The sequence below is a fragment of the Siphateles boraxobius genome, unplaced genomic scaffold (assembly GCF_051911475.1).
Source record: "Siphateles boraxobius isolate OS27281-9 unplaced genomic scaffold, OSU_SipBor_1 61, whole genome shotgun sequence".
In the NCBI taxonomy this organism is placed as follows: Eukaryota; Metazoa; Chordata; class Actinopteri; order Cypriniformes; family Leuciscidae; genus Siphateles; species Siphateles boraxobius.
Window position 1 is genome coordinate 9,992,935 of NW_027509188.1, and position 15,186 is coordinate 10,008,120.

General features: G+C 42.8%; 2 protein-coding genes across 4 annotated transcripts in view; both read right to left on the reverse strand.

Moving 5' to 3' along the window:
• The window catches only part of LOC143718285 (NLR family CARD domain-containing protein 3-like), a 53,456-nt gene extending 46,620 nt beyond the window's left edge, over positions 1-6,836 (reverse strand). For both annotated transcript variants that reach the window (XM_077209318.1, XM_077209319.1), the window contains exon 1: positions 6,776-6,836. The gene's annotated coding sequence lies outside the window, so the exon portion shown is untranslated. The remainder of the gene's footprint in view (positions 1-6,775) is intronic.
• The window catches only part of LOC143718332 (uncharacterized), a 249,635-nt gene that overhangs the window by 119,005 nt on the left and 115,444 nt on the right, over positions 1-15,186 (reverse strand). The gene's annotated exons all lie outside the window — the stretch shown is intronic.

Consider the following 15,186-nt stretch of genomic DNA (forward strand, 5'->3'; position numbering starts at 1 on the left):
AAGTCAGTGGTTAGTAACTTTTTGACTCCGACTTCGTCTACTCTGTGCGTTTCTCTGCCCAGGAGGACGCGATCATCTCTGCCTTCATTCACTCCGGCACCGAGGCAACACCATGGACCCTGGGTGATCCCACAGCGGAAGACACGAGCCAGGACCAGACCAAGGACTTCCCCGCCCCTCCCGGTCTTCGAGATCTCCACCCGGAACCGCTTCTCCCCTCTTCGCGAGCCGGAACGTGACACCGCCGTGATCATCGGCACTTCCATGGTCCGTCATGTCCGTGCTACCTCAGGTAAGCGTAAGGTGCGCACTCACTGCTTTCCTGGTGCTCGTGTTCTTGATGTTGCTGCACAGATTCCCGAGATCCTGAACGGTGACGAGCGCGTCGGAGCTGTGGTCCTACACGCGGGGACGAACGACATCAGGCTGCGGCAGACGGAGGTTCTGAAGAAGGACTACAGAAGCCTGATCGAGACGGTTCGCAGCACATCGCCTGAAGCAACGATCATCGTGTCTGGACCGCTTCCCACGTACCGACTAGGACAAGAAAGGTTCAGTAGATTATTTGCTCTAAATGAATGGTTAATGTCATGGTGTAATGAACAGAAACTGCTCTTTGTAAATAATTGGAATCTGTTCTGGGAGCGACCTAGGCTCTACCGTGCTGATGGCCTGCACCCCAGCAGAATCGGAGCGGCTGTTCTGTCGGACAACATCTCCAAGACGTTACACACCATATGACTAGTAAGTCAAAGTCCAAATCACAGTCTTTGCTGTCCCAACTTAATTGATATAAGTAGTGTAGAACATTATATAGAAACTGTGTCTATTCCTCGCTTAGTGAGGCCAAACAATAAATCTAGTGTAGGATCTAGCAAAAATCTTATTGTAATTAAACCAGAAAATCTAAATATCAGTGAACAAAAACAATTTCTAAAGCTAGGTCTTCTAAACATTAGATCGCTCACACCTAAGGCGGTTATTGTAAATGAAATGGTCACAGATAATAGTTTCGATGTACTTTGCCTTACTGAAACCTGGCTTAAACCAAATGATTATTTCGGTCTAAATGAGTCTACTCCACCAGGATACTGTTATAAGCATGAGCCCCGTCTGATCGGTCGTGGCGGCGGTGTTGCAACAATCTATAGAGATATTCTTAATGTTACTCAGAAAACAGGTCACAGGTTTAATTCGTTTGAAGTACTTGTGCTAAATGTTACGCTCTTAGATGCAAGAAACAAATCCATATTATCTCTAGCCTTGGCTACCCTGTATAGACCTCCAGGGCCCTATGCTGACTTCCTAAAAGAGTTTGCATACTTTCTCTCAGATCTATTGGTCAATGTCGATAAAGCAATAATTGTTGGAGACTTTAACATACACGTAGATAATACAAATGATGCGTTAGGGACTGCGTTTACAGATTTATTAAACTCCTTTGGGGTCACGCAAAACGTCAGTGGTCCCACTCATCGTCTAAATCATACACTAGATTTAATTATATCATATGGAACCAATCCAACTGATATAAATATTATACCGCAAAGTGATGATCTCACTGATCATTACATGGTAACTTGTATAATACGTACTGCTGAAATTTGTCATGTTGCGCCACGTTATCGACCAGGCAGAACAATCGTTCCAACCACTATAGATAGATTCTTAAATAGCTTACCTGATCTATCTCAGCTGCGCAGTGCACCCAAACAAACAGATGAACTAGAGGAAATGACTAGCAGTTTGAGCACCATGTTCTCTAGTACACTAGATATTGTTGCACCAATTAGATTAAAAAAGGTTAGAGAGAAAACTAAAGCACCATGGTACAACAGTGCGACGCATGCAATCAAGAGAGAAACTCGTAACTTAGAGCGTAAATGGAAACAAACTAATTTAGAGGTCTTTAGAATCGCGTGGAAAGACAGTATGTCACGTTATAAAAAGGCTCTAAAAGCAGCCAGGGCTGAGCATCTCCGCAAACTAATAGAAAATAACCAAAATAATCCAAGGTTTTTATTCAACACCGTGGCTAGACTAACAAATAAACAAACATCACCAGAGCAAAATATTCCATTACAATATAGTAGTAATGATTTTATGAATTACTTCAATGAGAAAATAGAAAGCATCCGAAACACAATTGTAAATATACAATCCTCTATGATGTCTTATGATTCAGCCTCAATTATGGCCCCTCTAGAACAACTACACCGCTTTACAACTATAGGACAGGAAGAGCTAAATAAACTTATCATTGCATCTAAACCAACAACATGTTTATTAGATCCAATACCCACTAAACTACTGAAAGAAGTGTTACCTGTAGTCGAAGAGCCTCTTCTTAATATTATTAACTCGTCTTTATTTTTTGGTCATGTTCCAAAAATATTCAAGCTGGCAGTAATAAAACCTCTCATTAAGAAACCGCAATTAGATCCAAATAACTTAGCAAATTACAGACCCATCTCAAATCTTCCATTTATGTCTAAAATACTAGAAAAAGTTGTGTCCGCTCAATTGTGCTCTTTCTTACAAGAAAATGATATCTATGAAAAATTCCAGTCGGGATTCAGACCGCATCATAGCACAGAAACTGCGCTAGTTAAAATTACAAATGATTTACTTTTAGCTTCTGACCAAGGCTGTATCTCAATACTAGTTCTACTCGATCTTAGCGCTGCGTTCGACACAATCGATCATAAAATACTCTTGGATCGACTACAAAACTACACTGGTGTTCAGGGACAGGCATTAAGCTGGTTTAGATCGTACTTATCAGACCGTTACCATTTTGTCTGTTTAAATGGGGAAAAATCAAAGATAACGTCAGTAGACTATGGAGTGCCGCAAGGATCGGTGTTAGGCCCTCTGCTATTCTCAATATATATGCTGCCACTTGGTAATATTATAAGAAAACATGGAATTAATTTCCACTGTTATGCTGATGACACTCAATTATATATCTCTTCACGACCAGATGAAAACACTAATTTATCTAAATTGACAGAGTGTCTAAATGATATAAAATGCTGGATGACGTGTAATTTCCTGCTATTAAATTCAGATAAAACGGAGGTATTACTTATTGGTCCAAAAAACTACCCACAAAATCCCTTACAATACAACTTTAATTTAGAAGGATGTCCTGTTACTTTATCCACTACAGTAAAAGACCTGGGTGTTATACTAGACCGCAACTTGACTTTCGAAAATCATATTTCATATATTACAAGAACAGCCTTTTTCCACCTTAGAAACATTGCTAAGCTACGCAACATGCTATCTGTTTCTGATGCAGAAAAGTTAGTTCATGCATTCATGACCTCGAGACTAGATTACTGTAATGCTTTATTAGCTGGTTGTCCTGCATCCTCAATCAACAAGCTACAGTTAGTGCAAAATGCAGCTGCTAGAGTTCTTACTAGATCAAGGAAATATGATCATATAACACCTATTTTATCATCTCTACACTGGTTACCTATTAAGCTACGTATCAATTACAAAGTATTCCTACTGACCTATAAAGCCCTAAATGGTTTAGCTCCTGTGTATTTAACAGACCTTCTATCGCCATACAATCCATCGCGCTCTTTAAGATCACTAAATTCGAGGCTTCTGGTCATTCCTAGGATATCTAAGTCCACTAAAGGAGGGAGGGCGTTCTCGCATTTAGCTCCTAAACTCTGGAATAGCCTTCCTGATATTGTACGAGACTCAGACTCGCTGTCCCAGTTTAAAACTAGATTAAAGACGCATCTCTTTAACCAAGCATTCACTTAATGCTTAACCTTTGATACTACTGCTGAATCAGTTCGAATGCATTAACATTATGAACATCAGCTATGCTAATTATTTCCCATCTGCCTTTCTGCTGTTATCTCGGGACGCTAGTCCCGAGGTAAATAGCGTTCGTCAGCTCCAGTTTGTATCCAGCCTCTCACGGAGACTTCAGATGCCCCAACGCCTGTGAAGAGACGACTCGACGCCTGTGAAGAGACGACTCAAAGCCGGCGATATGTTATGCCATAAATTAATACTTGATTAACTAACTGTATTTTTCTATGTACATTTCCGAAATGCAATTTCTGTAAAGCTGCCTTGAGACAATGTGTATTGTGAAAAGCGCTATACAAATAAATTTGAATTGAATTGAATTGAATATTTATATTTATATTTTTTATTCTTATAATTTGTAGTATTATGTTTCTTGTTGTATTTGTATTTGTATATGTGCACTGGAAGCCTCAGCACCAAAACAAATTCCTTGTGTGTGCAAGCACACTTGGCAATAAAGCTCTTTCTGATTCTGATTCTAGTAAAGGCTAAGGCCACGCCCCCTTTATGGGCTCTGACGTGTAATGACGTAGGGCTAGCTCATTGGTCGCACGTCAGAGGGGCCCGCGCCATTGGATGTGCAGTTGCCGCAGCACAGCCGATGAGCGAGCCAGACCATAGACATATGTCTATGAGCCAGACGCTGAATGTGCTAGCTGTGCAGCTGCAAAAGCGTTTTACATATAGGCTTAAGTAAATCGAGGAAAAGGAGTTTCCCCCTGGTCCTCCAGTAGGTGCTTCCATGGCGGTTTCAGTTCTGCTTCCTCCTCCTTTGGCAACAAACAAGCATTACGCTGAAATAGAGCGTGCGTAATGCAATCTAGGAGCAGTGATTCGCCAAACCTCCCTTATTGCAGCCGCAGACATTTCTTCTGATTTTATTTTGTAGTAACGAGTAACGAAGATGCTTAGTGGAAATATATCGGAGTAAAAGTATACATTTTATCTAGGAAATGTAGTGGAGTAAAAGTGAAAGTTGACATAAATTTAAATAGTGAAGTAAAGTACAGATACGTGAAATTTCTACTTAAGTACAGTAACAAAGTATTTGTACTCCGTTACATTACAACACTGGCCACGCGTTACATCATCACATTCATCATTACTTTCCCTCTAAAAGGGAACACAGGCCCGGATATGGCTTAGAACATGAGATTGGAATCATTGGAATTCTACATTCCAGTTTTGCAATATACAGAAACATATTTAATCAAAAATGAAAGGAAAACAGTTTGAAACAATAGTAGAGTGTGCACCTAAACTCAGCCTAATGCAGGATCAGTCAACCAGTTTAGACAAAAAGACTTCCTTGATCATATACCTTAGGGTTCAGCTGACAGATACGCACAAGTGTTGATGTGAGCAATTGAATGTTGTCCAGAATAGTGTAGTAGGTTTGTAAGTGGGGATTTGAGTACATGGCATGCTGTTTTCAGTGTCGTTTTGTACACGTTCTGGGACCAGCGCCCGCCCTGTCACCCCTCAGCTCTCATATGCACTTTGTGTTCCAGCACCTTATTATTTACATATTAACCACTGACACACACAAACACTGACACACAAAAGCAGGAGGGTCAAGGTCTCACTCAGAATTTGTTACTGTAGTTTACATTGTGTAGTGAATTGTGTACTGAAAATACACAATGAAATTAAATGTCCTGTTACTTTATCCACTACAGTAAAAGACCTGGGTGTTATACTAGACCGCAACTTGACTTTCGAAAATCATATTTCATATATTACAAGAACAGCCTTTTTCCACCTTAGAAACATTGCTAAGCTACGTAACATGCTATCTGTTTCTGATGCAGAAAAGCTAGTTCATGCATTCATGACATCGAGAATAGATTACTGTAATGCTTTATTAGCTGGCTGTCCTGCATCCTCAATCAACAAGCTACAGTTAGTGCAAAATGCAGCCGCTAGAGTTCTTACTAGATCAAGAAAATATGATCATATAACACCTATTTTATCATCTCTACACTGGTTACCTATTAAGTTACGTATCAATTACAAAGTATTCCTACTGACCTATAAAGCCCTAAATGGTTTAGCTCCTGTGTATTTAACAGACCTTCTATCGCCATACAATCCATCGCGCTCTTTAAGATCACTAAATTCGAGGCTTCTGGTCATTCCTAGGATATCTAAGTCCACTAAAGGAGGCAGGGCGTTCTCACATTTAGCTCCTAAACTCTGGAATAGCCTTCCTGATATTGTTTGAGACTCAGACTCGCTGTCCCAGTTTAAAACTAGATTAAAGACACATCTCTTTAACCAAGCATTCACTTAATGCTTAACCTTTAATACTACTGCTGAATCAGTTCGAATGCATTAACATTATGAACATCAGCTATGCTAATTATTTCCCATCTGCCTTTCTGCTGTTATCTCGGGACGCTAGTCCCGAGGTAAATAGCGTTCGTCAGCTCCAGTTTGTATCCAGCCTCTCACGGAGACTTCAGATGCCCCAACGCCTGTGAAGAGACGACTCGACGCCTGTCAAGAGACGACTCAAAGCCGGCGATATGTTATGCCATAAATTAATACATGATTAACTAACTGTATTTTTCTATGTACATTTCCGAAATGCACTTTCTGTAAAGCTGCTTTGAGACAATGTGTATTGTGAAAAGCCCTATACACATAAATTTGAATTGAATTGAACAATCTAAATTATTTTTTGGAAATAAAGGTTTTGTGATGAGTGTGCATAAATACAGAACAAAGATACAGTCATCCGAGCTGCATCAGAAAGCTGTTGTGTAAATTTGCTATACTTACCTAGGCTATAAGATCACATTATTTCATGAGGTTTTTTTAACAACCAAAAAACAGATATGCGCAGTCTGATAAATCTCGAACCAATGTGAACTGATACATTACACTTTTAGATCAATGTCTTTCAGTATTATATAAAGTAATATTTACTAACCATGAATAAGAACAATGCAGATGTTCCTTGTTCCTCCACTGAACAGGAGTCTTGAGCAGAATTCTGAAACTTCTTTCAATTTTGCTGGGGGGAAGGTTTTTTCTTCTGAACTTAAACCTGTTAAACCAGAACCTGTTTTTCAAGAGAAAAACAACACAGGAGTGAAACCATGCAGAGACATGCCATTTAGCAGAATTATTGCGAAATTACAGGTAAAAAGAGACAAACAACACTGAAAAAGACAGATAAACAAAGATAGACAGACCACACTGAAATATATAGTTAAGAGACTAAATCACATACAGAAATAGATAGACAGCACAGTCTGCAGAGGTTTCTTTGAGCTCAGAGTGGCATTATCAACATTGCGTCACACATTCTGAGCCTTTTACTGGGACACAATAAAGACAAAGTTCAAAGCCTTTATTGTCAAATGCACAGTTCCCTGTACAATACAATTCTTTCTTTGCTTTCCACCATTAATTCCATTTAAAAGATACGAATAAAATATACATAAGTAGAAGAAACATATAAATTGCAAATATACATATAATTTATAAATATACAAACGGTGCAATATAGCAGTAGAGCTATATAGTGTCTGTGCGAGTCGCATATGTACGTCCGTGACTGGGGTGTGGAATGAATGTATAAGATAAGAAGCCTGTGTTGAGGTAGATAAGATGGCTGCTGGATAAAAACTGTTCCTCTGTATTCGTCTACAGAGGGAAATCAGGTGAATACTCTCGTCTATTGCATGGGTGGGTTTGGGGGGAGGGGGGCGGGGGGGTCTCAGCTCTTCTTCTTTATCTGAGCTCCGACTTCCTGCAAAACTGGGTTAAAGCCATAGACCAGACTCAAGTCCTCAATGGCATCTCTTTTTCTCCCTTTTCCTGTATAAGGCTAGACATTCTTTCTCTCAGGTAACATTGCTCTTACATATTCAACTATTTGTTTTTATAATCTCAAAAATCTATTTTAAACATTAAATTACAGTTTATATGCAAACTATATAAACAATACTAAGTGTTTGTTAAGTCAATTTAATTTACTGTTTTACACTGTGAATAAATAAATACATAAAATGCAAAGAGTATACATCGAGACCAATGTACCTTTGCTTCCCATTTATTACTTAAAGAACACTTTAAGTACTTTAATACTACAGCAAAAACTCCTTTAACTAATAAAGACAAATGAACAGACAATAAACATAAAAAACCCACAAATTAAAACGTAGATAAATTAGAACAGTAATAAATAGTTAGGTCAACAGTAGTATTCAGGTACAGAAATGTAATAATTAATATAAATATAACCCCACAAGTTGTAAAAGAAACCATTTTAAGTTTATTCCCATTTCCCCATCTCGGGTCCATAAAGATCTATTAAGTAATGATTGCAAAAGGTTTAGGGTTAGGGTAGCCCTTATGAAATAGAGCCTTAGACACAGTCTAAATAGACACAGTCCTTCTCCACGGACGAGAGCCGCGTTTCATTCATGTGTTCTCTACTCACCGGCCGGGCTTTGGAGTGGGCTACTGCACTCTGGTATGGAGGTCAGCTCTCTTTCCCCTCTTATGATGAGTTTCTAACCCAATTTAGAGAGGTGTTTGAACATTCTGCGGGAGGAAAGGATCCGGGAGAATTACTGCTCACGTTGCGCCAGTGGAATTCTACCGCAGCGGACTACACACTCTCGTTTCGGACTCTGGCAGCCCAAGCGGGATGGGAGGAGGAACCTTTAAAGCTCCTGTATCGCAAGGGACTTAACCCGGATCTTCAGGGAGAGCTGGCGTGCCGCGACGACGGTAAATCTTTGAACCAAATTATGGAGCTCGCCATCCTCCTGGACAACCTGAATCGCGCCCGACGCACACCCATCAGATCCAGTCTCTTCGAGTGTGCCTTCCCCAACGGGGAGTCGGAACCTATGCAGATTGGTTACACACGCCTCTCTACGGCGGAACGGGAGAGGAGACGCCGTAATCATCTCTGCATGTATTGCGGAGAGGCGGGTCATCTGAGGGCCACCTGTACGGTTAATCCAGCGCTCAAGAATTCTGCTGCGGTGAGTTTTAATCACTCTTCTAAATTATTCTCTGTGGACAGTTCTTTGAAATGTAACGGACAGACTTTAAACATAAGAGCCTTGATCGATTCTGGAGCTGCTGGAAATTTTATCAACCTTGCATTTGCCAAAACTCATCGTGTTTCTCTCCTCGCATGTGAGTCTGGTGTGACCGTTGAAGGGCTGGATGGTCGCCCCCTGGGGTCTGGAGAGGTGCAATACACCACGCAACCCCTCACGGTCAGCTTCGGGACACAGCATTCAGAAACTATCCAATTCTTCACGATTCACTCATCTATGCATCCTGTAATCTTGGGGCTTCCTTGGCTCATACCTCCACGCGGAAGAGTTTACCCGCTGTCACAACCTGAAACAGAGGCCATGAGGGCGTACATTGACAAACAGCTGGCTAAAGGTTTTATCACTACCTCTACATCTCCGGCCTCCGCCGGATTCTTTTTCGTTAAGAAGGATGGGGGTCTTCGGCCATGTATTGACTATCGTGGTCTTAATGAAGTGACGGTCAAATACCGCTATCCTCTCCCGCTGGTCCCAGCAGTCCTTGAGATGCCCCGTACTGCCCGCTACTTCACCAAGCTGGACTTAAGGAATGCTTTCAACTTGATTCGCATTCGGGATGGTGACGAGTGGAAAACGGCGTTTTCTACTACATCCGGGCACTATGAATATCGGGTCATGCCGTTCGGCCTTTCTAACAGTCCCTCCTTTTTTCAAGCTTTTGTAAATGACATTTTCCGGGATATGTTACATCAGGGAGTTATCGTCTACATTGATGATATTTTGATTTATTCTAATTCCCTTGAAGAGCATGTCCAGGATGTCCGTGCAGTCCTCCAGCGCCTGATCGATAATCAGCTCTATGCCAAGCTCTCCAAGACGAGTTTCATCAGACACGTATCTCCTTTCTGGGCTATATCATCAACGCGGACGGAGTCCTTATGGATGACAGCAAGGTCAGTGCCGTGGTGAATTGGCCCCAACCCTCTTCAGTTAAGGAGCTGCAGCGCTTTTTGGGCTTTGCTAACTTTTACCGCAGATTCATCCGCAATTTCAGTGTAATTGTGGCCCCTCTAACATCTCTGCTTCGAGGGGGGGGTAAATATTTTAAGTGGACAGCGGATTGTACTGCGGCCTTTCCTCAGCTCAAGGAGAGATTCACTTCCGCTCCTATTCTTCGTCACCCGGATCCTGAGAGGGAATTCATCATTGAAGTGGATGCATCGAACACAGGAGTGGGGGCTATCCTGTCTCAGCGGTATGGGGATCCGGCGAAAATGTTCCCATGTGCTTTCTACTCTCGTAAGCTTAACTCTGCTGAGCGCAACTACGACGTGGGAGATCGCGAACTTTTGGCCATGAAGTCCGCCTTTGAAGAGTGGAGGCACTGGCTGGAGGGAGCTCGTCAGCCTTTCACCGTGCTCACTGATCACCGGAATCTTGAGTACATCAGGTCAGCTTAACGTCTGAATGCTCGCCAGGCTCGCTGGTCCCCGTTCTTTTCAAGATTCTATTTTAAGATCACCTACAGGCCGGGCTCCGAGAACGGCAAAGCTGACGCCCTGTCCCGCCAGTTTGACGGTCCTTGTGAATCTAAACCTGAACCCATTGTTCCCACTACTCTAATCGTGGCTCCGGTCCAATGGGACATCATCTCATCACTGCGTCTCTAGGTAGTCATCCCGCTCCACCTGAATGTCCCGCTGGCCGTCTCTTCGTTCCTCCAGGGCTCCGCCGCCGTGTGCTTCAGTGGGTTCACTGCACCCCCAGCGCGGGTCATCCAGGTATCGCAGCTACTATACAGCTAGTCACCAATCCCTTTTGGTGGGTGTCGCTCCAGTCTGATGTCATAAAGTTTATCCATCAATGTTCTGTTTGTAACACTGTTAAATCCTCCCATCTCAAACCCGCTGGACTGTTACAACCTATGCCAGTACCACAGCGCCCCTGGTCGCACATCGCAGTGGATTTTGTTTCGGATCTGCCTCCCTCACAGGGATTTACTACTATTCTCTCCGTTGTAGACCGTTTCTCTAAGTCCTGCCGTTTCATACCCCTGACCGGCCTGCCCCCGGCCTTACAAACTGCTGAGGCTCTTTTCAACCACGTGTTTCGTCTCTTTGGTTTGCCCGAGGACATTGTCACTGACCGCGGTCCCCAGTTTACCTCCCGTGTCTGGAGAGAGTTGTGTGCCAAGCTCAATATCAATGTCAGTCTAACGTCTGGTTACCATCCTCAGGCCAATGGGCAGGTTGAACGTCTGAACCAAGATCTGATTCGTTTTCTGAGAACGTACTGCCACCAGAATCAGCAGGACTGGAGTCGCTTTCTGGCCTGGGCGGATTATGCCCAGAATTCTCTGTTAAAGCCTGCCACTGGTCTAACTCCTTTTAAATGTGTTTTAGGTTTCCAGCCTCCCCTCTTCCCGTGGGCTGGGGAGCCGTCCGAGCTCCCAGCAGTAGATGCCTGGGTCCGGCGCAGCGAGGCCACCTGGGATGCTGCTCACGTTCACCTGCAGCGCGCCGTCCGCCGTTATCAGCATCAGGCAGACCAGAGGAGGCTTGGGGGTCCCAGGTATCGACCCGGCCAGTGGGTGTGGCTTTCTGCGCGAGATCTCCGTCTCAAGCTCCCAAGCAGGAAACTGTCTCCTCGTTTCGTCGGACCGTTTAAAATTCTTCGTCAGATTACACCAGTTTCTTTTCGTTTGGCTCTCCCTGCTCATTACAAGATCTCACCTACATTTCATGTGTCCCTTTTCAGACCCGCTGTCACCCCCAGGAGAGAGAGGAGCCGGGAGGAGGCCTCTCCTGTGCAGACTCCCCCCATTGAGGTGGACGGTGCGGAGGCTTTCCGGGTGCGAGAGGTCCTGAACTCCAGACGTCACGGCGGGGAGTTACAATACCTTATCGACTGGGAGGGGTACGGTCCCGAGGAGCGCTCCTGGGTCAGGTCTCAGGATATCCTGGACCCCACATTAACAGCTACTTTTCACCGGGACCATCCAGATCGCCCTGCTCCAAGACCCCGTGGTAGACCCCGCCATCGACCAGGTCCTCGCTTCCGGAGCCGCTCGCAGGGGGGGGGGGGGGGGTTCTGTCACAGAACGCTCGACGACGCCTCCTCCTGGTTTCACCAGATCCCTCTCTCCTGTGTATTAGGACTTAATTTCCCACTATCCTTCCCTGCTCATTATCTCCTGAATAATCGCCCCTTCATTGCATCAGTATCACCTGTGTACCCTTAGCTCCCCTTTATCTGGACTGCTCTGTTCATTGTTCATTTGTGAAGTCTTCTTTTACCTACACGCTGTCTCTAGCTCCTTTTTCTCGTACTGCTCTGATATCTTGACTTGGACTCCTAACTCGTTTTTGAACCTATGCTGCCAGCCCCTGACCTTTGCCTGTTTGATGTACGATTCTTGGATAGCCCTAACCAGTGTGCTGTGTTTGAGTTTGCTGCCGCCCTTGCCACGGGCTTTTGAGTTTTATGACTGCTTTCCTTTGTTGGCTTACCTGTATCAATAAAATACTGCAAATGGATCCGACCGCCTCAGCCTCTTCGTCACATGTAGCACTCTTTATTGACTTATCCAACGGATTTCATTCTGTGGATCATGATATTTCTATTGCAAAGTCTCAAATGTGTAGGTTTTAGTAGTACAGTGTTGAAGTGGTTTCACATTTTTGACTAGAAAAATTCAGTGTGTGTCTATAGATAATTATATTTCTATTCCTTTTATAGTGAAGACAGGTGTTCCTCAAGGATAAATTTTGCGACCAATTTTATTTTCTATCTATAAATGAACTTGGTGTAGGTTTAAAGCCAGTAAATGTACAGATGATTCTATTAAATAATAATATCATGAATAATAATATTTATTACCCCCCCCCCCCCCCCCCAAAGTATCCAATGAAAAAACTACTCAAGTAGTTAGTTACTAGTTACTTCAGATCATATAGGCCTATATATCCATATATTTATTTCATGATATTATTTAGATATTTAAATTTTTTATTTTTATTATCATAATTAGATAGGCTATCTTTGCATCAAAAACAGAAGAGACAAGCATTATTTCTGCCATCTGTAGCCCAAAAAAAACATTGCCTGTCCTTTGGTTTGTATAATAGTAACTTATACAACTACAATTGGATTATTACACAAAGTCGAAATAAAGTGACTATGCAGAGTTTGGCATTCAAAGGGAACCATTGACACAGAGAAGAAAGAGTTAAAACTCTTCACATGTGTGTTAGGGTTGCCACCTGTCCCTTAAAATACGGAATCGTCCTGTATTTTTGAAATAACAGCCCGATCTCACGGCAATTCGTACGAATTTTACGAGGTGGCTAATTCGTACGAATTCATACGACCTCCCTCGTACAAATTAGTACGATTTTTGCTACAATTCGTATGAATTTGTACGAATGACCTACCCCTGACCCCGCCCCTAAACCTACCCATCACGTGGGTTTAGACAAATCATACAAATTCGTACGAGTGAGGTCGTACGAATTCATACGAATTAGCCACTTTTTAATCACTCGTACAAATTCGTACGAATTGGTCGTGACATAGCGTTGGAAATAAACAGCCTGTCCCGTTTTGAATCAATACGGGAAGCGGTTTGTCCCGTATTTCAGAGTTGTCTTAAACGCATCCTCCCATGCAAATCATTCCACCCGCATTCTGTGAAGACTCGTCTTATTCTACCCTTGATTGGGTAAATACTCGCTGCCATTGTTGGTTTGATTGGTTTGTTTAATACCATCAGGTTCAGGGCCAATCAGAGTCAGAGGAGGGCGGGTCTTTTGGCAGAGAGTTGATAGCAATGCTAGAGCTCAGAGAAATCAAAGCACCGTCTCAAAGTTCTTCATACCTCAAGCATCTCCCGAAGCAGATAGTGTAATGACAGTTTTTTAATCAGCTCAATCATTTTTTGAGTGATTACGTTTTCATATGCTGCAATAGTAGCCTATAGCTATATATAAAATAAATCATCTTTTTTTGTCTTGTCTCTTATTTGTTTTTTTCACTAAATGTTTAGATTTTATACAATTATTGTCGACTCATGATTTTCCTAGACAAAATTTTACTGCTGAATTATCCACTAATCTAGTTTATAGTAGCATTTTTGTCATAGATTATGATCATATATTTATTGGATTTGTTTTTCTTTATAATGAAGTTTTCTGTATTAAAGCTGCAATAGGTAACTTTTGTAAACAAATATTTGTTAAAACTGTCATTATGTCCTGACAGTAGAATATGAGACAGATAATCTGTGAAAAAAATAAAGCTCCTCTGGCTCCTCCCAGTGGTCCTGTTGCCATTTGCAGAAATACACCGCTCCTGGTCAGAAACAACCAATCAGAGCCAGGAGGAATGTCTTAGCAGTATCAATCACGCTCGAGTACGCGCTGGTCACCCCTCTCTTGCACAGCACGTACCATCGTTCAAACTCAAGATTGCCGGTGACAGAAACAACCTACACTGCCAATTTGTCGAGTGGCACCTGCTCATAAAACAAGGAGGTAAAAGGAAAAAGACCGATGACGACAAACAAGCGAAAAAGAAAGAATTAGACAGAGCCCATTGACTCGGTGTCAAAACTCTAGCAGCATAACATGTAGATAAAATGTCACGCAATGTGGTAAGCAACCATTGAAACCTGCTAATTCACTGGCTTGTCATGTTGCTGAAATAATGTACTAGCAAACCTTTTCTAGCATTACATATCACTAGAATAATTACTTACATACTGTAATGTTAGTTACCGTTTTTACGTTATCTTACTAGCTATTTATAACTTATAGAAAGAATGCAACGTTATAAAGTTACATGTATTTTAAAATACATAATGATTTGAGGACCAAGTTTTGTAGTCAAAGTATGGGCAGGCCGTAGTCAATGTAAAGCATATTGTTGATGTTTCGTCCGTATTACTGAATGTGCCATAACTGTTTATAATCCGCCGTCATCGGTGGCCCTGCTTACTAGCCTGCGCGTTCACGGCAGGCTTCGCTGTGGGGGAGGAGCTGTGGAGGGAGGAGCTGTGGAGGGAGGAGCTGTGGGGGAGGAGCTGTGGAGGGAGGAGCTGTGGGGGAGGAGCTGTGGAGGGAGGAGCTGTGGGGGAGGAGCTGTGGGGGAGGAACTGTGGAGGGAGGAGCTGTGGGGGAGGAGCTGTGGGGGAGGAGCTGTGGAGGGAGGGCTGTAACGCAGCAGAGATCAAGGGGGTTGGACCTGTAAGTTGTGCTTGTTCAAATTTTCAGGCTAAGTCAACGTTTTCTCAAAACTCCCAACCTCAGCTTTAAGTAGATTG